This window comes from Gobius niger (assembly GCF_951799975.1).
Source record: "Gobius niger genome assembly, chromosome: 4".
Taxonomy (NCBI): domain Eukaryota; kingdom Metazoa; phylum Chordata; class Actinopteri; order Gobiiformes; family Gobiidae; genus Gobius; species Gobius niger.
Window position 1 is genome coordinate 32,188,397 of NC_136855.1, and position 25,584 is coordinate 32,213,980.

Consider the following 25,584-nt stretch of genomic DNA (forward strand, 5'->3'; position numbering starts at 1 on the left):
TTTCCCCCAAAAGCCGGAACTCCTGAGCCGGAAACGTTGTATTTGCATGCTTCTGGTACGCCCGTACATGTGACGCACATCCGCCCACAACAGCAATGGACGAAGGTGCTTCACTCGGCCCGTTGGGGACACAGTTTTATTTCAAAAAACATCCTGATGGGACGATAGAGGTTGTGCAAAAAAGAGTTTGCCTTCTACCGTAGTTACTCAAGTCTAAAATACCATCTCAATGCAAAACATATTGGTGCAAACACAGAGACGTCCTCGATGCTAACGTTAGCGTTAGCCTCAAACAAACGCTCGAGCCACGCCCACTCTGAGCCACAATAACCCTAACCCTTGTCAGTATAAGAAATGGCACTTTCATTTCTGTTTACAGCAATTGTTAAACACTTAAAGGTGCTGTTTTATGGCCCTTTTGCTTTATTTATTTTTTACTTTTATAATGTGGCATTGTTATTACTGTTTAATGAACTCTACAAGTTACATGAATGATCAGAGTTCTAACTAACTATACTAACTATATTTAACTATACAGATTAACAATAATAAAAAAGAGTCGATTGAATAATTTAGGTGCAAAAATTGTGTTTGGTTTTCGATAAAAATGCGATTAATTGTGATTAATTAATTACAGACCTGATTTTAAAAAAAATTTAATCGAGTCCCAGCACTAAAATAAATACATGCAAATGATCCACAGTCAAAAGGCAGGTACGACCTCCCAAACCTCAGGGGGGAAAAAGTAAACAGTGAGCACCTGGAATTTGACTGTCAAGTGTCTTGTTTTGCATCTCTAGGAGCAAGAAGTAATGTGCATCTGTGTAAGGCACCATGAAAAAATAAATATCTCCCTCCCCCTTACATTGAAGACGTATGAGGAAAAAAAAGAATCAACTTCCACTTTAATACTAAGTCATAACCATGTGTGCACAATGTGGTGTATGCATGATATTTTACATAGTAGTAGGGCTGCACTCTCCCTCCTCCATCGCCATCACCCCCCCCTTTCCTTTCATTAAATTATTCAGCGATACAAACTACAATTATGCTTTATTAAAAATTATTAAAAATTCTCGCCAGCCTCCGCAGATGTGAAAGAATTTATTGCCTGCTTGTTTTTCTCATTTACATCATTGATTCTGGTGCTGTTTGAAAGCCAATGATCCTAGCCCCCCCCCCTCCCTTTCTCTTTTTTGCTTTGATGGGGATTCTTAATGTTGAAGGGGAAAAAAAAAAGCTCTAAATGTTGTTTTCCCCCTTCAATAGACATGCTAGCATCCCTGACTTTATTTACATGTGTTTATCACTTGTACTAGTCACGGAGATGTGGCAATAAGTGATCTTTATTTATTGTAATTGATGCTGGGGAGGGAAAAAAAAAGAAAAAAAGAAGCTGTTTCCGAAAGCGTGGCTCGTTATGCTTAGACGGTGGGGAAAAAAAAAAGTTGTCGGCTTTTTTTTTTTTTTTTTCTGGAGCACTAAAACAAGAGTCGGAGCTCTTATCCGCAATTTTGCTTAAATATGGCATTTCCATACATTAAATATACATGGGGAATCTACACTTCAAAGTTAGGCCCATTATGTGGCCCATTAGTTGTACTTGTAAACGCGGATCCCGTTCGGCCAGGTTATGAATGATTTATCAGCGAGGTAGAGTAAACTGGATTAAACTCCCTATCAAAGCAAATGTGTCCTCAATGTTTTGGGAACAGCATGGACAAACGGATCTCGCCACTTATAATAATACTAATGACGTTTTAAATACCTTTGGGTTTTCTGGGGGGAATTATTTAGCTTTTTTCAACATTTCACCAAAAACAATGTATGTATTAGTGTAACGATATATGGATTTTGTCTCTGATGCCCCCTGTTGGCAACAGTAGGGAGTAAACCACGATGAATTTGTAAAAAGCAGCACAGGTAATTATCAGCTTAATGATGCACAGAGCGTTCAAATCCCTCCTCCAACTGGTGTAGACTGTTGTTTTTTATTTGATTTCTATGTATTGGTTTATTTGGTAGAGACAGTGCATGTTAAAGGGACTATATGGAGTTTAAAAATGTTCTGTATTTTCCTCCCCCTACATGTTCCAGCCATGTCCTAATGTGTACAATGAGCTCAGACCTGTTCACCACAACTGCCACTAAAATCCTGCACTGTCACTCAAAAAGTCATGCACAAGCTTAATATAGAAGGTGCAGTTACACATATGACCAGGGGTGGCAGTAGTGAGTATAAAACAATAAACACACCACGGCGGATTGAAGACTGTTGTTACTGTATGTCATTGAGCAAGACACCCATGTTCCTTATGTATGAATGCGGTGTTTGCGTGAGTCAATGACTGGCTGCAGCGGCCGATGGCAGAGGTTGGCAGTTTTGCTTCTTTCAGACTATGCCAGGGCAGCTGAGGCTACAAGAGCAGCTTGTTACCACTGAGTGTGCCATGAATGAACTTTGAGGGGCTTGTCTGCACAAACAACCGAACCAACTCAAGTACTATCACAATCCTAGGGTAAATTTGCTAAAAACAAACAAAGAACTAATGTTTGTCAAGTTTTTCTGTAGTTTCTTTTGAAGATGAAATGCAAATAATCAAATAACATGCAGTTTACCAATGCAATACTTATACTTGGTTTATTTATTGGTTTATTTGATAGGGACAATGCATGTTAATGAGCCACTCCGGATTGTAGCCCTGTGCGAATGTGCATCCGTTGCCTCACACTCGCACTCTCAAACACACTCTGATTCATCCTTGCCTAGTGTACATGTTTTTAGTGGTAGGGGAAACCGGAGTACCCAGAGGACGCAGACACGGGGAGAACATGTAAACTCCACACAGAAAGGCCCCGTCCAGGTGGGAATCGAACCTGGAACCTTTCTTGCTGTAAAGCATGAGCCACCGCGACGCCAACAATCCGTCCAATCCCTCAATTTTTTAACCCAATTGTCAAATGAAGACGACGCAATTACTAGTTTATTTGAACGTCTTGCCGTTTGTGAAATACACTTTATCGCGTAAACTGGACTAAATTCCAGAATCCTCCTCACTATATCCCCAAACGCTGAAAAACAGACAGTAGACAAAAGCACGGCTGAAGTGACAACAACTTGGTGGCACAGAGACAACCGCGCTCTCCCCTTCTCCTCTTCTCTCATTGAATCCTGAGCAATGACTGGCTACTTTAGCAATTAAAATCCGGGGCAAAGACACAGCAGCTCGCTTTGGCCCACGGACTGGCCCATTCATCATCCCAACTGCCATAAAATAGCACTAGATGGATTCTTTGATTTTAGCTTTGGAAGAACATAAATCAAAATCTAAACCGCGGCCTGTCACGGGCATCACCAGAATTATCCATTTGAGAGAGGCTGGAGGAGCGGAGGGGAGGAAGAGAGGAGAGTATCCCCCGGTTCATTGTTTCTCTTTACAGACAAACCCTCACACCCACCAGTGCACCCCCCCCCTCCCCCCAACCCTCCTCCTACCCCGGTGTGACACCCAGGGTAATCTATAAGTGTCTCATAATGAGGCTTTTTCTACAGTTCAACACCGGCATTCATCAAGCATTACGGAGTGGAGGCCTAATCTGCAGCGCTTTGTCATTTTGGGGTTTGGGGAGTTATAATGGGGGAGGCAGCACTACCGATACGGGCTTATTATTGCGGGTATGTGACTGAGCTGCGGTAAATGATGATAATTTTTGTACTTGGACTTTTGCGTTAGAATTGGCTGCATTGATTTCTAGAACACTGGCCTTGGTGGACATAGAAATCGCAGAAATGCCTTTAGCTATCTGAGCCTGTTCCCAGTAATACGCACTTGCTGTTATAGCCATCGAATTCTGGATCCGGAGGTATGTTTTGTCCTTGTCATGGCATTTATAGAATTTCTGTGTGTTTTTTTCATCGTCAACATGTTATAAGATGATGTTTGGTGGCCATTGGATGTGTATCTGACCGCACAAAAAGCAGAAACTGGACTGAATTTGTGTTAGCTCAGAGGACACTTTTATACGCTAATTTGCATCTAGAGTAAAATTTCAAAATGATTTCTAACTGGGCTTTAACCTCACCTTTTATGTGGTCCACTATGACCATAACTGCACCGTCCTTTAAACATGTATCTGTTTTCTTCTTACAGCATACTTTGTCTGCATTATGATACGATATTTCTTTTATCTGAAGTCACTATTCATCACTATTCACATGGTGTCCCCTGTCCCGTTTCAGACGGTGGGTTGTTGGTCTTCAGCCCTATCCACGGAGGAAAAGAGAAATCCCGTCTACAGGGATTGGACAAGAAGAACTGAAGCTCCAACAAGGACTGGATGTTCTGTGATCGTGGCCCGTTGTCTGAAAGATCCATTCACCCTGGGTCTCGATGGCCTGTCCGTCCATGGGAGTGGATCTCTCCCTCTGTGGCTCTCCCCAAGGCTTCATTTTCTCCCACTTGGTTTTTGAGTTTTTACTCACAGTGTCGGAGAGTCAAAGGACAGGGGACACCCACACGGCTTGTCACCACCTGCTGCCGACGTTTATTTGGACATTATGTTTGCCTGGATGTTTTATTTTCCTTAACTTTACATTGTCTTGTTCATTGTTTTGTTTCATTGCTTTAATGTTTGCACAGAGTACTTTTTATGTGTTTCCTTGATGTATGGTGACCTTGAATGCTTAGAAAGGCGCAAAACAAATACAATGTATTATTTTTTTTATCCATCGGTTGACAATAATTTGCGATGTTTGGTGGCTAATGCTAAAGGCTCTAAGTAAAACACATTGAGCAAGCTAACAGACTGAAAAGTCTCCCTGACTAGCCTACTTGCTAACTATCTACATACAGTACTTCATGATCGAATGCCTCTTCTCCTTTTTATTTCTGCGGTGGCGTAAATAAGTAATGACATGAACAATAATAATTCGAAATTGTCAGCTATGGTCCTTCATTCAAAATTTTCAAACACATTCTTAACAAGCTAATTCTTAATCTTCTACACTGATACTTTCTGCAATGGCAGCTCTTGTAGACGCTTCCTCGAGAAACATCATCTCATTTTGGAAGTCATCACTTTCGAACCTTGGGAAAAAAAACAACTTTGCATCTCCATTAACCATAATTCGTCCACTTGTGCTTATACATCAGCACTTAGACGCTATCTTCTTACCATCACTCCTAATGCTTCAACTGCTTTCCTTGGTTATCCCATATGTTATGCTGTACCACTCTCCCTTTATCCCTATCCCTCTTAGTCCTTTCAAACTAGTTTTCAAAATGATGGATGCAAGAGGCCTGGAAAAGGGAAGAAAATAGCAGTCTGGGAATCTGCATGGAGCAAGAGAGAGAGCGCGGGGAGATGTCAGCGGGCGATAAAGTTTATGCCTCCCTGTCATTGCCCTGAAAGTAAACAGGCGCCGCGCTCTAACATGACATCACTAAGTAGGTTAAGCGTAGTCCCGCGTGGCCATCGATCATACCCGAATCTAGCATATTTCGCGCGCGGGGGCCCCCCTCCTTCTCTTCTAAGGAGGACAGGTAAAAGTTTCTTCCACACCCGCCCGAGATGACGTTTAATTTTTCATATCTCCTACCATAGTCCTAGGATGAATTTTGGCAGACCTGATGCAATTTAACAGCTTGGCAGTTTCAAATTGGCCCATGAATCACGGGGATTCAATGGGAGCGGGTGGCTGCATAATATTTTCGCCGTGTCTAGGGTGGCGGAGGTGGAGTAGAGGTTTTGGATGGGGGACGTCTGCCCGCCTCAACCCTTCAATTTCCCCCCCGTTTACTGTCAACTCGCACCCCCACCCCCCTACCCCCCCAGCAGCCCTTTGGAGTCACCTTCTTTTTTTGTTGTTGTGTTGCTTACTTCGAGTTGTCTTTTGTCGCGGGTGGTCGCAACGGTTTTGAGGCGAGATGCAAAACAGCGAAACCATTTTATAATCTAAATGTTGATGTTTTCATTTTTCTTTCAATACAGAAAGATTATATAAATGGCTCAAACTTTTAATTGTCATATTTATTGCTCTGTTTTATTGCCTTAATGTTTGGTGCAGCCCTGTGAGGAGACTTCTGTTGTGATATTGGGCTATACAAAACCATTAAACTTGAACTTGAAAGGGAAATGAGATAAGTGGACATATATGCATAATTACGACTTGTGGCACTTGCTATATTGATATTTCAATCTAAAGGACAATGAGGTGGGGGTCACGAGATAAAAAAAATATGTATTTTTGATTGAAAATAGTATGTTATAGTAAAATGAAGCCTCATATTAGAATAATATTACACAAAATAGATATTGAACTAAATTGATATTGTTTTGAACCAAAATTATTATAATGATATATATATTTTACATTGATGGGTCCCGAGTTGTTTGTCTGGTAAAGTTTGGGGACATCTGTTTCGTAGGGTACTCATATGTTTCTTGGAGCGCCCTCTGATGGCAGCAGGGAGAAGTAACAATGCTAAAAACAAGGTACAAACTGCCAAGATTAGCTAACACCATGCTAACATATCAATGGTGCTGTGATAAACGCATTTATGTGCAGAATGATAACGAACCGTTGGGGTGATGGTTTATCTAAAAAAAAAAAAAAAAATTGAAAATCCAGGAGATACAGAATGGAGCACAAAAGAAACTAAAAAGGATTGTTCAAACACATTACTGCAATTACTTGTAACATGGTTATAAGCTCATAAATATACATTTTGTGTAAACCATCTTTAAATTCTAGATACAGTACTATCGAAAGGATTGTTGCTGCACACTCGGTTTACAATTTAAGTAGATGTAGGCTATTAAAACCACAAACCAGCAAAATGTATGTAGACGAAAGGATGACATATGCGCTTCTATGGACACTCGATAAAACGTTACATCAAGGAACCATTCAGCCCGAACTGTGCATCATGTGCGTGCATCTCTATGAACTGAGCTCCTGGGGCCACAAGAGTACATTTTATTTAAAGACAATGCCTATTTTTTACGCATTAACATGCTGTTGCATACTGAGCATCTTTTCTCCAACATACCAATGCACATGATTGAACCTGGAATGAATGCAGCATATTTTTGCCAAGAAAAAAAAAAACCTTTCCTGGGCTGAATACTGGGTTAAGTTTTCGAGTTTGAATTAGGCATTATTTTTACTTTATTTCATATCTTACTAATACTTTTCCATAATTTTCCAGCACACACACACAGAAGACTACAGATAGTTAAATGACTACCAATACATCTGAAAAAGTGCTTGAACAAATGACGGCCAATATTTGACCATAACTCAAATGCCACACACTCTGTATCGCCGCAACACATTTGTCTTTACAGTATATGAATCCTGTCCACGCCGCAATATCAGCCTCAAACAACTACCACCATGGCAGCTGGACTCATCTTTCTCCCTCTCTCTCTCTCTCTCTCTCTGTGTGTGTGTGAGCTTGTTTGGTCCGAGGTCCATCACGGAGCCCCCTGACCCTTAGACAAAGAGCACAACACTCGAGCGTGCGCCATTACATGCACACAAGCGCGCTCCAAAAGGCCCTGCGTCTGCTTTTAAAAGGTGAGGAGGTCCGGGGGGCTCGCACCATATCTGATTTTTGACAAAGAGCACGCTGGGTAGAAATCGATAAAGCTCCAGTGATGTGCCGATGGGGTCCCGCCGGTCTTTCCAAAGAGGCGGGCCCGCACCCAATACATTCCCCCTCATTCTCCACCATTCTCTCTCTCCATAGCCTTTGCTTTACTGCTCCCCCCACCCCCCCTTTTTTTTCCACACAACTAGCCCAGATGAACCCAAACAAGCAAAGAATGGACTGACAACACTTTTGACACGAGCCGTTTATTAACCTCCCAGGCCAGCCACGCTCACAGTCGGCAGAAGAAGCCCCAGACATAGAGAGATGGTGATTGGTGGCCGCTTGGTTGAGCGTCGTAAGCGTCGCCGCCGCGGTGAGACGGACCGCGCTCCGGTCGCACCTCCACTGTGGGAACTTCTCCCCGTATTCCTCGCGGTACCATTTGTCAGGGTCAGCGTTAGGAAAATTAGTGTTTATTCTTGTAGAAAAAAAAAAAGAAAAAAGAAAAAAAGGCAGAAGATGAATTGCTTTATTTATATGCTAACGTATTTCGCGCGCAAGCCTCAGACTATCTTTCTTGTGCTGTCTGCTTTTCTTTATTTCGCCGCTTGTTTTTTAAGTCGTGTGACGCCGGGTGATATGTACAGCGTCCTGGGAGGTATGGGAGCGGAGTTGGGAAGAGTTTGCATGTGTAAACAGCGGCCGGTGTCGTGTCGGTTGTTAAGAGCGGGCGGAGAACAAGGGGAGTGTGTGCACCCCATTAACCCCTGCAGTCGGGAGCTAATGCAGGGCCCGGCTAACGGCTGCAGCACACACAACACTAACACCAGCTTAAACTACATCCTTATTATGTAATGGGCAGAGTAAACACACCACACAGAAACACACACATGGTTGTGGAATGACAGGATGGGAGGGAGGGCATTATTTATTTAATTAATAATCTACCATTTTATCTTAGATATATGGCTGAAGTGTTTGAATTAAGACAATTAATGCTGATTTTGAATAGATTTGGACTGTTCTAGACTGACCTCTTCACCCCCGCCTTAAAGGGACTATACAGAGTTTAAAAATGTTACAATTGTGTACTTTCCTCCCCCTACATGTTCCAAGCAATGTCCTGATGTGTAGAATGAGCCCAGACCTATTCACCACAACTGCCTCTAAAATCTCACTCAAAAAGGTGTTAATTCGGGTCCAAAGTGCCTTCATGCGAGCTTAATATAGAAGCTGCAGTTACACATAAGACCTGAGGTGGCAGTAGTGAGTATAAAATGACGAACTTACATCTAGCCCCTTTAACTAAGTGAGTTTTTCTAGAAGCTTCTCGTCTGGAAGCCAAGACCTTCAAAACTGATATAAAGTTATCCTTTTCCTCACGTTGTTGCTGCGTTGTCGTCACTTTTTTTCCATTGCAGTTCCGCTCTTTTATCACATTTTTGGTTCTAGTTGTCACTTTTTTTTTAAAGGTTTTTTTGTGTGTTTCCATCCTCGTTATCGCCTCATTTTTGACGCTTTTTCAAGAAGCTTTTAGACTTGGGCAATGAAAAACTGGACAAAATGTGCTTGTTTCAGGTGGGGGTTAAGAAAACAAATGAGCATACAACCGTTGACAGTTCATTGAATCGCCTGTCAATGTTTGAAGCTAAATGCTATCCGGTAGCATGCTAACGTATTGAGCAGCTTAAACACTGACTCAGGCTCTGCTGACATGACAAACTGTATATCACATAAACGTGCGTCTTGAGCAATGATTATAATAATATAATATGATATATAATATATATAATATAATGATTAATAATGCCACCGACAATGAGTTGTCTTTCATTTTCATCATGAGTAGAGGTATCGTTACATGTTGTAGAACTGCATAATTCTACTTCGGTATTCAAAATGGCCCGCCGGAGCTATGCGTGATGTCATTGGAAACGCATGTATACAGTGACATTAATATTGGGAGTCACTCATCATTAAAGGAACAGGCCACCATTTTTCCATACTGAGATATGTTCCAACCTGAGCTTAGACGAGTTGATACGAACCTGTCTGTTTTTTTTTTGCGTGCCCGTGAAAGAGCGTGGTAGCTTCCAACTTCACCCCCGTTTGGAGCTATAGGAATATGCTGGGAGAGGCCAAATGCTAATAACATCCTTGGTCATTGTGCGTGACTGAGCGCACGAACAAAGACCAGACAGTTGCGCATCAACTCGTCTAGGCAAGAACATATCTCAGTATGGAAAAACGGTGGCCTGTTCCTTTAAGCACATTCAGTCAAAATTGTGCATTGTGCAACATATTGTTTTCCTTGTTATTCTGATGAAAGATACAAAACCTAAGCATCTACTGTACTATTTTGTGAACTCCAAGATAAATTATGAAGTTTTATTATTTGTCTTTTGTCTTGTGAACGCACACTGATACGACATTGTGTGACATCATACTGAATATCCCCTTAACTCTGTCAGGGGCTAAAAGCTTGACCTCATCACTGCAGTCATCAGACCTTTCCCTTCAGTCAGGTCGTGCTTAGCTCAAACCCTCCACTTCCCACCGTCGGTCTGTCCGTGCATGTAGTAGTCATTATTAAACATAGTAATGGCTTTTGCACGTCGCTGTTTGCCTCATTGGTTATGTGCATTATCAGCGGGGAGGGGAGGAGGAGGGGGGAGTCAGGTGGTCCCCGCACCTGAATGATGGCGACAGATGAGATTGTCTAAAATATTTATTCCATTCTCTTCAACTTATTGTTTTACATTGTTCCTATATGCACCTAGAGTATACCCACCCCCCATCATGTTTATTTCACCTGGCATTAATTACGGCTGCACAAGTTGTTAAACTGTCGTCTGCCGATTAACGAAGTCAAGCTCCAACCCCGGCACCACCGCACTTACAAAAAAAAAGAAAAGATAGAAAGAAAGAAAATAAAATCAGCTTGACAACCATTGTTCGTTCCAACAGCGCCGCTATAAAAGTACACTTTTTTTTATTATTTTATATCCTCCTGTCGCAGCAAGCGAACAGACAATAATATTAATTTGTGCTGCGTCTGCCTTAATTAGTTTTGAAGGAGATTGTGGGGGCTGGGGGGGTAAGTCAGTGGCAAAATGCTTGCAAAAAGTGAAATCAGCTGTGGAGAGGCAGAGAGGGACGCTAGCGGCGATTTGAGCATCGCCTGTCAGCCCCGTTCGAGTCAGCGCCGTTTGATGCTCGTCCACTTCCGCGTGTTTATTTGTTGCATTTCCTCAGCGCTGACAGAAGCCATATACGGTATACGTCAGCGTGCGGCGCGTTCACCGTTGAGCCGGCCGGACGACGTGTTTGTACTCGGATTCCCTTTAATGTCTTTGTCAATTAGCGTTCCGTGGTGCTGTCAAAGCGCCCGGTGCTCAGCGCTGTCTGTCATAATTAAAAGTGTGGGAAAAAGTACTTTTGGGTTAAGGGGGGGTGCTAAAGACGCTATATCATGGGAGATGACAGTTTCAGCAGTTTTTAATGCTTTTGTTAAGTTAGTTTAGCCGCTAAGTATGCCCATTTGTCAACGTGAAATAGCTCTTCAGAAAACTAAGCTTGGAAAAATTCACTTTGAGAGGCAATATATAAAATTAAGTAGTGGCACAGTCTCACTAGTCAGTTATTTTAACATGGTACTGTACACTATAAAAAACGTAAAGGTGTTTTGTGCATAGAATTACTAGAAAAAGAAAGCCTTCTTGAACTACTCAGGTTAGATTATAGAGAAGTACACTATAGTGTTGACTAGAACAAATCTTTTTTGGCCATTCATTTATTTGATTGTGGGCACCAGAAAAGGACTGGCTGACACTGTATCTGAACCGGTGTATTGTTAGTCAACAAAAAGGGCCTCAAATGTAATGAGAAAGAACAGTTATGCAACCGATGATGCAGCGCACGGAGTGATGCCATGAGAGCAGACTTCACGCACAGCCTGTTCATACAACAGGCCAAAACGTAATAAGTTCATCAGCAAACAAATGCCCTGACAAAACATTGCTCTCTCATGTACTGCTCTCTGCTGTCGAAGCTCACAGTGAGCAAGTGAAAAAGGAAAGAGAGGAAGGTGAGGAGAGAGAGAGAGCTTCAGCACGGCTCGGCTGCAGAGGCAGAGAAGAGAAACTCAGGTTTTTGGGGCGGGGCACCAACACTTAAACTATTACATCTAAACTCAATTAATTTATTTCTACTATAATTACTGGTGTTGTTTCGAGAGTGTGTGTAATTCTATGTGTGTTTAATAAGCTGATTTTTTTTTATGTGGAGGTCAAACATTCCTGGTTGGGGCACAAAAATGTGGCTTCGTCGAGGGGGAAAATAGTATCTTTAGAGAAACACAATTTTCCACTCCTTTTAGCCATTTTCTTGTGAAATATGAACTTATTTATCACACATAAATAAAGTCAAGTGTAAATCGGGTCCATATGGATATTTTCTCACAGCAGATTGTTCAATAGAAGTGAAAAAACGGCAGTTGTAGCTCGCACTAGCTAGCCGTTAGCATTAGCACGATACTAACATGAAGAATTCTGTTTGCATTCTCCGTTATTTATGTATTTATGGGCTGTTGAACCACTTTGCTCCTCCCCATGTCATTGTATGTATATTTAGTAGAAAACTATATTCATAATTCAGCATTTGTTAAAGTAGTTTTTGAATAATTAGAGAAAGAGATTTTTCTCCAAATTGTTTTCCCCCTTAACAGTTTTCAAATAGGGTCATATATGGACGATTCCAGAGATGCCGTCTGTATCTATGCATAGCTCATGAGGAAACCTTATGTATTGTACATGTTTTAAGGTATTTGGTCAGTTCCCCATAGACTTTCTATTGGAATTTGGTCAAATACTTTTTTCCCCCACTGTATAATGGCTGGTATACACTGTCCGATTTTCCCAAATTTATCAAATATCAGGCTACAGAAGGCATGTGTTTCGCTGAGGCACGTGCCCCATGCTAGCGGTGTTTATTTTCAAGGAAAAGTGCAGGGAAAGTCCTGTAACATGCGGAGTCGGACCGGCCCGTGCCTAGCCTCTGTTGCTTTTGACTCTGGCGGCGTGCGGTGTTGACGAGATGCCTGACAGAGATCCTATTTGCAGTTAGAGGATGGCTTACTCTGCAACTAGCCTTCCAAAATATCAGACACTGCCTGATGTCGGTCGCAGCTCGTTTTTGGTCGTTCAAAAGGTTCTATTTTAAATCTTTGTCCCTGTTTCACTGTACGACCTATGGCCTGGGATTTTGAGCTACGACATAAGATTTTCCCCACGACGACTGATCGTTCGATTACACCCGGCTTCAGAGACTGGAGAAACCGGAGAAGACCTACACAAACTCAAGACCTTTTCTGCTGACTTTCCAACCTTGGATTTGAAGTGATAGACACAGAGCAGGCACCACCTCAATGATACAGTAAATCTAAAAAACATCTAAAAATCACAAAAATCGTATTACTGCTTTACTTTGGTCAAATGTTTGATACTCCTTTAGCAGTTAGTCACATGTTTTCATTTTGTTGGCGCTAGTAAAACTCATGCAGCGCTCCTATGCAATTAGTACCCAGTTAAAGTTTACTTTCCCTCATAGTTAGACGAAAAGTTAACCAATTAAGCTGCAGGCTTTAGCACACCACTTTCCAATCACGGGAATCTTCAGACCAGTTGTGTTTCTTTCGTGCGTTCTTTACTTTGCTCCAAGCTCGCTAATGAGTCCAGCAAATTCTCATGTGGCTATTAATTATGATTCTTAGTTCCCACTGTTTATGATTTTTTTTATGTTTTAAAGAAGCAAGAAACGGAACAAAAGTAACAGTTGTTTGAAACAAAACAATTATGTGTTAATTCTCTCTGGGAGGGATTCTGACCTCATGTTGAATAAGACTCTGCTTCTAATGGCTAAAAACATGGGGGCGAGGGGTCAGCCATTCTGCAGGGATTTGGACTTTCTTTCTTTAGGTGTGAAGACAGATGGGTGACCGTGAGAGTGGTTAAAGAGCATGTCTTTAAAAAGTTTAGCAATATTTAGAAATTAGTGGTGTACAGAAATGACTAAACTAACCGAAAAGTAAAGTGTGATCTTTAAAATTAACAGTTTTACGTGTTATCCATCCTTACTACTATATATTACAGTTCCTTTTTGAGCCTTTACCATGTTATAAACTTGATAAAAACATCATGCCTGGTGTAGGAGTTTTGGCTTCGTTTACCGGGGTTTTAATAATTTGGAATATGGAAGTCTCTACCACATTTTCAAAGCACAAAACTTTTAAAGGTTTTGAGCTAGTCCCAAACTTGCTAGGGCCAACAGAAAATGTATACGTTCAACATTTACATTGAAATGGAGCCATCAAAATGACAGGTGCTGGGAGTTTAAGGTAGAATTACTCAAATCACATCTTAATGTAATAATTACAACAAGAAATACATTATAGACAACACTAATATACAGGAAAGTAAAGGAGTCAAACAGTGAGGACTCCAAACTTCTATACCAGAGTATTACAAAAATCCAAATCTGGGAGCAGCCAAAATTACTGCCTTGGAAGTTCTTCTGTTAAAATGGTGGCTTGTACTTTGTCTTTACTATGGTTAATTCCACTTGCTTACAGTCGAGGGCGCTCCAAGCAACATGCTTAAAAGAGTATTCCTTCACACATCAGTTTAATTCATGATATAAAAGTGTCATCAATGAGATGCTCAAAGAAGCTTTATGTTAGGCACAATTATATACCTACTTTAAAAGATATGGGCTTGACTTTATTGCTTTTTGTCTCTTCTTGACCGTCATAATTTTCCACATTTCCACCTCATGTGTGCACATGTGTGTGGCAGAGTGTAGGCAGCACATGATGTCTGTGGAATGACACGTTCCTCTCGACTCAGTAGCATTCAGTGGTTGTGCCCATCACAGATCTGCACTGGATGAGTTGTCTCCGGCGGTAAGGCGTTCAGAGCCGCACGGTTTGTCGCCTCATCTGCCATCCTTACTGCCACTTTGTAAAATCACATTAGTGTAATGAGAATGGGAGTGGAGAGGCAGTGACAGAGCAGCGATACAGAGGGCCTCATGTCAGAAGTGTTCAGCTCCAGCGCTGGGCTCTTTTTGAACCCAGGGCAGGCCTGGGGGTGCTCAGAGCAGCCGGCAGCTCAGTGATGTGTCACTGTCAAGGTTTCTCTTCTTGGATTTGTTTTTCATCCGCTTGTTATGTATTCTGTCACAAACAAAGTTTTCAATTGCCAAAGGGCAGACATTTGATAAATGTGTGTCATCTCTGTGTGGATAATACAAATCTACTGTCATCAAGTCTTGGAAGTGCTAAATGAATTTATGTTAATTAAGCCTTTCAAATGACTTTGTTTTTATTTTCACTGACAGTGTCATGTTGATTTACTTGTTTGTAATAATTTCGATGGCAGTCAAAGTGTCTATGCCAGATTTGTGTTTTACAACAGATGAACCACTCAGGGCTTTTTATGTTATTTTTATATTGGAAATCTCTCCAACCTATTTTCAAAAAGTGCTTTCCCCTCTCCAAATTGTGCTCAACAAATAGTGGTGCAATATTGACTATGCCAATGGAAGATCTTGTAATGCCACACAGAGTGAAATGTCACTCTTCATTTGAAGGTCCGTCAGCATGACTGGAGAGAAGAGCTCTTACAAATTACCATCAATATGTCTTCCCATCAATATCAAAATACTCATGTTTCAACTTTTATTTTATTTTTACATGAATAAACACACATTTTCAGTAATGTGTACTCATTGTTGAAGAGTTCAAAAGGCTTGTTCTTTCTTTGCCAACCTTTCTTTGTGCTTCTTACAGTCTCTCCTCCAGCCTGCAATGCACCGTGTATCAACATTACCAGACCAAGGTGATCCGGGTGCTAAGGGCAGGGCAGCTTGTAGTCGCTCAAGTAAGTTAAGTGAACATCAAGGTCATGATCAAGCTTTATTGGAGAGGCTATGGCTTCCTGTCCAACACTATATGGGCAAACATGCACTCTCACACACTCTACAATCACAAAGAGCAGCGGCCTGATTCTGACTGACAGGACAATTTCTCTCACCTCTTTCATTTGGCAGTGGGCTGTAGTAAAATACACTGCTCACTGCCTCCTTCTCCTTCGCTCTGCCGGCCAGACTCGTAACGCCATCACACTGGGCAAACATAGCCTTTCTTCAGGTCTTGCGTTTCAAAACGTCCTCTATGTCAACACAAATGGTCAACTAGCTGCGTTTGCATCTGGCAAGATTGTACTAACTTTACTTCACAAACAAGAGATGATTTGTAAAGGTGTGCATTAATCTTGACATTCAAAGTAGTGGCTGATCATGTTCAGTACGAGGAAAGACTGAAACCAATCGAGTCAACAAAGACTTGAAAGAACTTTAAATTCAAGGCAACCGACTTGGACTTGACTTGCTTGTAGTTTACTTGGGACGTTGACTTGGACTTATAGTGCCAGTGAGTTGGCCTTTCATGTCTTCGTCACTGGTCTTGGACTTGCCTGTATTTGACTTATGGCTTTACTTCAACTTCAGTCCGATGATTGGGAACTTGCATGCAAAACATGGCATGGTCTATCCCTGCATTCTACGCAGCAAGATCAGTAGCTGCTGAAAGACGTACCAACATGAACCCAATAGACAATTCCACCCTGTCTTTGGGGGAAAAAAAAATCCTGTATGAATGTTTTACTACTCTCGGTGGTTGGTGAAGCAGATTAAACAATGATCCAGCATACTATGTGCAGAGGCCTAGATGCTGGTGGTAGAAACAGTGACCACATCACATTTATTTGTGCTGAATCATGGCAGTTGTTCATGATGTTGCATATTGCCATCATGAACCTATTGTTGGTTGGTTTCCTATTGGTCTTCGACGCTTTTAAAAGAAGGCACGTCCATCCATACCGTGTCATCTTACCCATGTTTAATACAGTACTACTAGGTCTCAATACACCTGAATACTAGCCACTACATTCGACACATTGTCCAGCCTCATTTACATTTCGCACACTCACATTAATTAAAGCTTTGATCACTGTCTGGAATTTAATAGCACAGCTGAAGGTGGCAGTCGACTACACCCATCCACTTGTGACTTCCGAAAGCGCTTTTACAGCCTGACAAATGATTGAGCGCTCATAGCATAAAACAAGAATCATTACACTGTTTGTCAAAGTGCACATTATGATTTAGAAAAGGGAGGGAAAAACCAATGAGTGACACGCCAAACCTCCAATATCCCGGTGTACGGAGAGAGTTCTTGTAAAACGCATGACGGTTCCAGAAGGTCAGAGTTTACGTGGCTCACTAGGCTGATTAGAGAGACGGAGATCTAAAAGTAATTGGTCCTTTTTACTTCCTTTTCCACAGGGATTTACAATCTGCCGTGCAAATGACTGGCAGCTCCTTTACTACGGTCAAACGCTGAAGGATAAACTCTCGCCCCGGAGAAGGAGACGAGTGCAGTGATTTAGGTATCCTGTAGAGGGCAGTCAAAATGTCGATATGGAATTATTTACCATATTACCGTCCATTAAGTTGAAAACAAAAGTCCCCAAATTCCCCAGGACAAATAGACCCTCCACTGTCCCGAGTTCTGCATATAATCTAAAAGCTGAAAAGAGAAGACTGCCGTTTTTAAATTTTTTGTGCGTTCCAGCCAAACAAAGGAAATACACTGGAAGCAAATTTACTCTGCTATTGGGCTCTTTTTATTATCTGGATAGCCCCTGTTCAACTGACTTTCTTGTGGCAGAGTGAACAGGGTTGTTTCAAAGATAAATCCCCGCACCCATCGGACTGACTGAATGACAGCTTCGTCCACCAGTCTATCAGGAAGTTGGACTCTCCTTTCTGCTGTCCCCAGCATATTTGCAGACATTGCCCTAAATCTAACGTCAACTAACTGAACTGTATCAGAACTTTGGCATTGCGTGGAAACACCTTGAGCCAGACTCTTTCACACAGCTGACAATTAGCCCATTGTGTATGCAATAGCTTGATGGTTGGGGAACCAGTGCAACCAGATGGAATCCACACTCTTTGAAGTCGAAAATTACATGAGATCTTAACCTGCAATCCTTGTGTCGTACTAGCTGACAAGAACTATGAGCTTTAGGAAAAAAATGCCATCCTATCTTAGATAAATGTCTTGAAATGTGCTTGAATTAAAGGGGCCAGATGCAAGTTTGCCATTTTATACTCACTACTGCCACCCCAGGCCTTATGTGCAACTGCATCTTCTATATTAAGCTCCTGCATGAGGCAATTCGGACCCGAAGTAACACCTTTTTGAGTGACAGCGCAGGATTTTACAGGCAGTTGTGGTGAATAGGTCTGGGATCATTCTACACATTAGGACATTGTTGGAACATGTTGGGGGAGGAAAATACATAATTTTAACATTTTAAAACTCTGTATAATCCCTTTAAGATTATCAATGCTGATTTTGAGTAGGTTTGGACAATCCTTAAATAAGATTGCCAATGGAACAAGCAATAAAAAAAAACTTGAAATGGGGCAAAAAAGAAGAATAAATAATTTTGGTTCCATAGGCAATATAAGATAGTCCAAACCCACTCAATATCAGCACAGATTCCGATAATTCAAGCATTTTTGTCCGAGATAAGATGTTATTTTTTCCAGTACATCTATTGCATTGTTTCAAGACACGTGAAGTCTGCTGTACGCTCATGCAGCCCTATCAACAACTATCAACTATTCCTTGGAATTTCTTGAGTGCTTTTGAGGCCGCCTCTAAGTGCCAGTCCTCATTGTTCCAACTACAGAGTGCTTGCGCTGTCACCCACAACGGAACGGATGAAGAAGGAGGTCACATTCACTACTTTGGCTATTAGCACTTTGCATAATGCCCTCCACGCCAGGCCCTAATCTGCAACACCCGTCAAGGCAAACTAGTGGACACCTCATTTCAACAGAACACCCGTGACAAGCGTTCCCATTGTCCAGTCAATTATTCATTGATAACCTATTTATTTTTACCTTTAGTGTCAGTCAGAGTGAAGAAATGCGCATTTGTTCATGTTTAATTAATCTCTCCGCGCATAGGTGCCAAGTAAACACACACACATCAAGTTCTCTTAACTAATGTATTATGTTTATAAGGCTTGCAAGTATGTATTATTCATAATCGATGTGAATGGAAAGAGGGGCCCATCATTGGATATTACTGTGTCACATTACTGTCAAATGTACCAGGACTTAAAGAGGCCACGCGAGCTTCATTAAAGGTGCTGGATGAGATAGGATCGGACTTGGAGCAGAAAATAGAAGCGCCCACGGATTTATGGATGAAGGGGAAAATGCGGGAAAGCAACAATCAAGTGGTCAAAGAGTGGAAGGACACTGGGGATAGTCATCAAATATGTAGAAAAGGAATTGATTTGTTAAAGAAGCAGAAGCTGGAAAACTAGCAAACACGATTGCCATAGACTAAAGAAACAGGCCACCGTTTTTCCATACTGAGATATGTTCTTACCTGAGCTTAGATGAGTTGATGCGTACCTGTCTGGTCTTTGTGCGTGCGCTCAGTCACGCAAATGACCAAAGATGTTGTTAGCATTTGGCCTCTCCCAGTATATTCCTATAGCTCCAAACGGGGTGAAGTTGTCATACTGCATTACAGCATGGTCACAAACATTAGCGTCCACTCTGAAACCAGTCACTTCTCTGTATAAACAGGCAATCAAGATATTTGACAAGAAACCTTTGAGATGGCATCATTGTGATATCATACAAAAGCACAAGCTTTTTACTTTTGAAAACTTTGTAAATTTTAGTATACTGAAATTGACTTTTAAATGTCTGAACAATTGTGTGTCACCACTGTTCTCTGGCCTCATGGTGAGGTGTCAGGGCTCTCTCAGACCTTCCACCAGAGCCTCAGTTAATGGGGATTGTGTGCTCCCAAAATTTAAAAAATCTTTTAGACAGTCGTGCTTCTCCTTCAGAGGGGCTACGCTGTGGAACTCTCTCCCTACGGCTCTGAAACTGCAGACGAACGTTACCATCTTCACCAGAGAGCTTAAACAGTGGCTCAAATCGGCCCAAAGGTGTTCACATGTGTAAATGTGCCTTATCGAGTTTAATAATCTGTTTTATTGTAACTGTGTTTAATAATGTGTTTTATCTTTGAAACCTAAAAGCCCCCTATGGACAGGTGTTGAAAATTAGCACATGTGCTATAACACTTTAAACAATGCATCTGGTTCGTCCAATGTAATTGCTATGTCCATATTAAATAAATAAATAAATGAAATGAAATGAAAGTTAGAAGCAAACAGGCTCTTCCAGGGGCACGCACAAAGACCAGGCGGTTACGTATCATCTCGTCTAAGCTCAGGTATGAAGAGATCTCAGTATGGAAAAACGGTGGCCTGTTCCTTTAAACAAAGTTAACTAAGAATGAAGGAGAAAAAAAATCCTTCTTTGAAAGCTAAGAACCTCAGTAATTGAGCTTTAACTTCTGGAGGAATGCACTGGCACTACTTAGGAGTTGGGAAATGTGCAAGGATTCTGGACGGAAAAAAGAGTACCTTTATGTTCATTTCCAAACTGGTTTGAGCCACAGGATCTGTCAACCCAAGTGCTGGACTCAGTCGTGTTGGGAACTCAAACATTAACTTTACATTAGGTAAAATGTGTTTTTGTAATTGTGAGTAAATTTACACCACATTGTTATCAGTAAACAAACAATGTTTGATTTGAACATAACAAAGCTTTAAACTGTGTAAAACTGTGTCTATCACTATCAACATTGCTTGGTTTTTTTTTGGCCGCAAAAAATGTATTGTGCACATTTTGTTGAATATTTACAGGAAACACCGCACTTGACAGTTTCACCAGGGCTGCACTGAGTCTTACATTGGAAGTGACAGACAGTGCATTTTTGTGAACTAACAGCAGCCATGTCATCTAACTGTCAGTAAGTCTCCTTCCGTTCTCCTTCCTACTGCCTGAACACACTCCTGCCTGTGCCGACTCTTTTTCCTTACCACAAACTTACTTAAAGCCGCACTGCAGAACATTTCCTGTCATATGTTATGGCACAAGAGCAGGTAAATTGTCACGAAGCTCCAAATATTTACAAACATGCCAGTGAAACCAGACATGCTACTTGTATTTTCCGCCTGTCACCGACAATAACTTGAAACATATTCTTCTCATAGGGTAAAATGTTACTCAGTTAGTATTTTAAGTTTTTAAGCTTACTAGTTTTACTTCTGAACACATAGGCATTCAACGTACTTTTCGCATAACTTTCGCAAAATTTGGCAAAGGGAAGGCAATTTGGTGTTCTTACCTGAGCTTAGACGAGTTGATTACGTACCTGTCTGGTCTTTGTGCGTGCCCGTGGAAGGGCATGGTAGCTTCTAACTTCCCCCCCCGTTTGGAGCTATAGGAATACATTGGGAGAGGCCAAATGCCAACAACATCTTTGGTCGTTTTGCGTGACTGAGGGCACACACAAAGACCAGACAGGTACGCATCAACTCGTCTAAGCTCAGGCAAGAACAAATCTCAGTGTGTAAAAAAAGTGGCCTGTTTCCTTTAAATGACCAAAATGAGTGGTGAAACTAAATCACAGAAGAGGTTTGCTAATTCAAGCAGGTTTACTTAAATATATGCAAAATAACATTACATATCACTAGTGTACTTGCAAGTCGTGACTTGGACTTGTTAGTCTTGAGTCCTGACCCAAAATGTTCTGAGACTTGGCACTCTTTGTGATCTTCAGCTCCAAAGACTCAGGACGTGACCTGGGCCTTGTGACTTGGGGTGCTCTCAAACTTTTGACCTTGCATAGGACTTGGACTTGTGGCCCACCAACTGCAGACTTAAGGACAATGACTTGCTCCCACCTCTGTTATAAGTACTTAGTTAACTGCTTAAAAAGGTCAGTTTATCATTATATAGAAGAACCTTTAAACCAAAATCCCTCCCATCCCTTATGAAACAATTTGCTGTGACATGTGTGGAAGTTTCATATCAGTTATTTATACAGGGGCCGAGGGGTACTCAAGCTGGCCTTTTGCTAAAATGCCACGCAGACGTTAGCCTATATATCTGCTCAATGACGAGAGAAGCTCTACCCTCCCAATAAAATCATGGAAATGGCAAAAATCCATTATAAAGGCAAATGTTACCTTTGCATGCTGAAGACACTGCTCGATCCAGCCTGGGAAAAAAAAAAAAATGATGTATGAGTGAAGAGAAGCATGCTGACTCGGCCCTTCGAATCCAGACAGTGTGTAACATCGCGTCTTTGTCAAAATGCCGGCACTTTTTTTTCCCCCTCATCTTTTTTGCAAATGGTGACGTTACGGTGGGCTGCGCTCACTTTTTAACCTTTATTTATTCAGAGTCAGCGCTTGCACACGGCAACCTTTTCAAATGTATACAACGCTATATGGCCACGATATGCGGGGGATGTCAGCACAGTCTATTTCGGTTGTCCATACAGATATACTGGAAATCGAGAGAGTTCAGAACTTACGACTATGGAGTGTGTGGTCAAATAATAAAAATGAATAGTTGATGCATAAATAGTTGCCTTGTTGGCTTTACCCAAACATTATAAAGGCCATAATAAGCATAGCAGTAAAATACTTGAACATCTAAAGCTGGTTACATACTGTTACACACATACCAAATGAATTACAGTATCATCTCTCAGAACCCAAACTCTCTGTATGAGGTAGTGGATATTGGTTTGATCCCCATATCCACTCCACCAGCATGGTTAAGCACCCAGACAGAGCTGAGAAAGCAAAAAGAACAACAACAACAACAAAAAACAATCAGAAAATTAGCTATGTTTGAACCAAATGCGGTGATGTGGTATGTTCAGGAAGACGTTATCAGGCATATTTTTCGCCCAAGCTCACCACTTGCCTTCTTTCTTTCTTCCCACTGGCAGTTGTATTTCACTGTGTAGATTCCACAACTCCTGACACATAACAAAAATGTCAGAATCGATCGGCTAAGTGTAGCATCAGCAGGTATTCGGTGCAAAAAAAACAACCGACACCCCAAATTTGATATAGCTCAACCTTTACTTTCAATCACGGTGGCCTCTATGTCGTTCAATAGTTGTGTGGGGTTTCTGGATGCGTATGTGAAACTTGGGAGATGGTCTGTCAGCCGTGAAAACCTGCCACAATATCTAAAAACAATTGAGCGTCATTGAGTACTCTGTATTGGAAAGGTGCCATGCAAGCCACCCATACTCAAAGGTCAAATACGCGCTAATTCTTGGGTTTTATTACACAAAAAGTTCCATACGCAACTTTAAGCCCCTGTATATACTGCACGAGAGACGTAAATTCCAACTTCCAAATCTGTCAGTCTTTAAGCTGAGGCACTTTGAGCTCGCATGATGTTGTGTTTCTGATGTTGTGTGTCTTCACAGGGAGTCACGGGGTCTCCAGTTTAAGATGGACCTGTTATTGCATTGGGTGGTGGCTGGGGACAGGGGCCGGCGACTTGGAGACAGATCTTCTTACTGGAGCTAAACGATGGAAGCAGAGAGGAAACAGAGCAGAAAGAGCTGGAGTGTCCCAGCACACAGACTGTATAAAGTGCAGACACCTCCACAGTGCACTTCTAAGAGCAGGCACAGTACGCCTCAGGCTGTTGTCACCTCAAACATGCTCCCAGGCACATACTAACATGTTGCGCTCACAAACTCACTAAAACTCCCTCTGTATTGTCTGGACGCCTTTTTTGTTTTGTTTTGTTTATTCCCCATTCTTTCTGTTTGCTTTCTTTTTTTTCATTCATTAGGGGTTTCCACAACAAATCATCAGATGCCCTTTTTGTCACAATAGTGGCTGGATGCAATGTACAACAGCAAGTGCCTGGAAGAAGCTCAAAACTGTTGTTCCAACATATGAGATAGAGCTATATCGCATTTTTTACCAGTCACATGGACATTTTCTCCAATCAATTTAGGACCAATATGACCAGAGAGTGAAACAATGGCACAAATGGTTGTTCGTACACGACTCATTAAGGGCTTTTGGAGTTCTGTTCCAAACATGCAGTGTTCAGATCCTAATAATTTAGTCAATGCAAAGTGTCTGTTACTATATATGGTAAAATCTCCAACCGCTTAAATAACATTATCAACACAACGATTGTATTGATCAAAAGATAACAAATATCTAGTCCAGTGATCCAGAGGTTCCCACTGGTGTGGCTTTGGGACCCACCTCCAATTCATCATGACCAGTCACCCAAGTAAAAACTCATCCAAAAAAATAATATTGACACATTCATTTCAGCCTTGGGATAGTATGTAGCCTGTTGTCAAAATAAAATATCACATAGATTTGCCGTTGATTCAGTAAGTATTGAATAGGGCCAATAAAAACATCTAAACAAATTACTATTAACAATGCGTCTTGTGCTTTTACTGGACATTCATAGATACTTTTCCAAGTCGTCCGAGTCACTTTTGTCAAAGGCTCAGTGGAAATTGCCTTGCAAGCCACTTTTGGTAGGGATGGGTGTACCAGGTATTTTGGATAATAACAGGTAATACTTGGCCTTGGCCATATCAATCCTATACTGATACCAATATGTTTTACAAAGAAATCCAGAGCAATAATTTTGCATGCATCTCACCCAAGAAAAAGTTATTCCTAAATACAATACACTGATGTAACATTTAAAAATTCAATCCATTTGATTTTAAACTAATTAACTAACTTTTGGGCCCTGACCCTCCAGCTGGGAACCACTGGGCACTATACAGTCGGCCCTATCTGCTTTCATTTCCACTCCCCATCAGCCTCTGCCTGCCAGCGCTCTCGTCGCCTTCTCCCTTCACTTGCCTCCGACAGTGTCACTTTATCAGTGTATCTCTAATGCTCCTTAATTCAAGGCCAGGCCGGACTGTCACCCTTGGGTCCCCATGTCACGCTCACATCCTGACAGACACATGTTGGGAGACACAGGGACCCGTCCATCCGCGGAGAGGGAGCGAGAGAGCGGGAGAGAAGGGGAAGACGCTCTTATCAGTGCAACCTTGCTGGTGAATTAGCAGACCCTTGAGTGATAAGGGGAGGCAGGCGGGCGGACAGACGCCGTAAAAAAAGGAGAGAAGATAGGAGCTAGGGAGAGGAGACAGGAGGAAGTGATGCACTGACAGCTCTTACGGGGACTATTGTCGTGTGCCAGTCGACCGCTCACAGGGTCTGTTCGTCAGGGTTTAATCCAACCTCAAATCTGATCGGGTGATATGCGATGGTTAGCAGATGATTTCTCTAGTGAAACAAAATGAAAAGAGCCGTCTGTCTAGTTTTCCTTTTGGCTGTTTTAAATGGAGAATTTATGAAATCTGACAAATGGATAATTTCCTGAACCGCTGGAGAAGAGTTTGTGTCCGGACAGATTTAAGAGAGGGAGAAGAACTTTATTGTCATTATACAATAGTATGACATTGTGTAAATCAGATGTTGGGGTAGTCCTGAGCTGCTGCAACTCGAGGCCAACCTGACCAGCATGTTTTTTGGGATAGGGGAAACCAGAGTATGATTGAACCGGGGCCTTTCTAGCTGTAAGGCAAGAGCGCTAACCACTTCTTAAAGGAATAGGCCACCGTTTTTAAATACTGAGATATATACCTTAGCTTAGACGAGTTGATGCGTACCTGTCTGGTCTTTAGACCAAGATGTTGTTAGCATTTAGCCTCTCCTCCTATCCTCTCTTAACCTAAACGGAGGTGAAGTTAGAAGCGACCAAGCTCTTCCATGCGTAAAGACCAGACAGCTACGCATCAACTCGTCTAAACTATGGTAAGAACACATCTCAGTATGTAAAAACGGTGGCCTGTTCATTTAAAGATTCATTGTAAAAGTTGTTGTGAAAAACGGGATAAAGGTCCAAAAGTGGTGACAATATTCAAAATGATGTGCTTGATGTTTGTCAG

The 25,584-nt window shown here is 41.7% G+C and overlaps 1 long non-coding RNA gene across 1 annotated transcript in view; it reads right to left on the minus strand.

Annotated features, from left to right (window-relative positions):
• Positions 1 to 25,584, minus strand: part of LOC306961875 — a 99,032-nt gene that overhangs the window by 31,039 nt on the left and 42,409 nt on the right. Inside the window, exon 2 of the long non-coding RNA XR_013792795.1 lies at positions 21,797 to 21,828. This is a non-coding gene — a long non-coding RNA (uncharacterized lncRNA). The remainder of the gene's footprint in view (positions 1 to 21,796; positions 21,829 to 25,584) is intronic.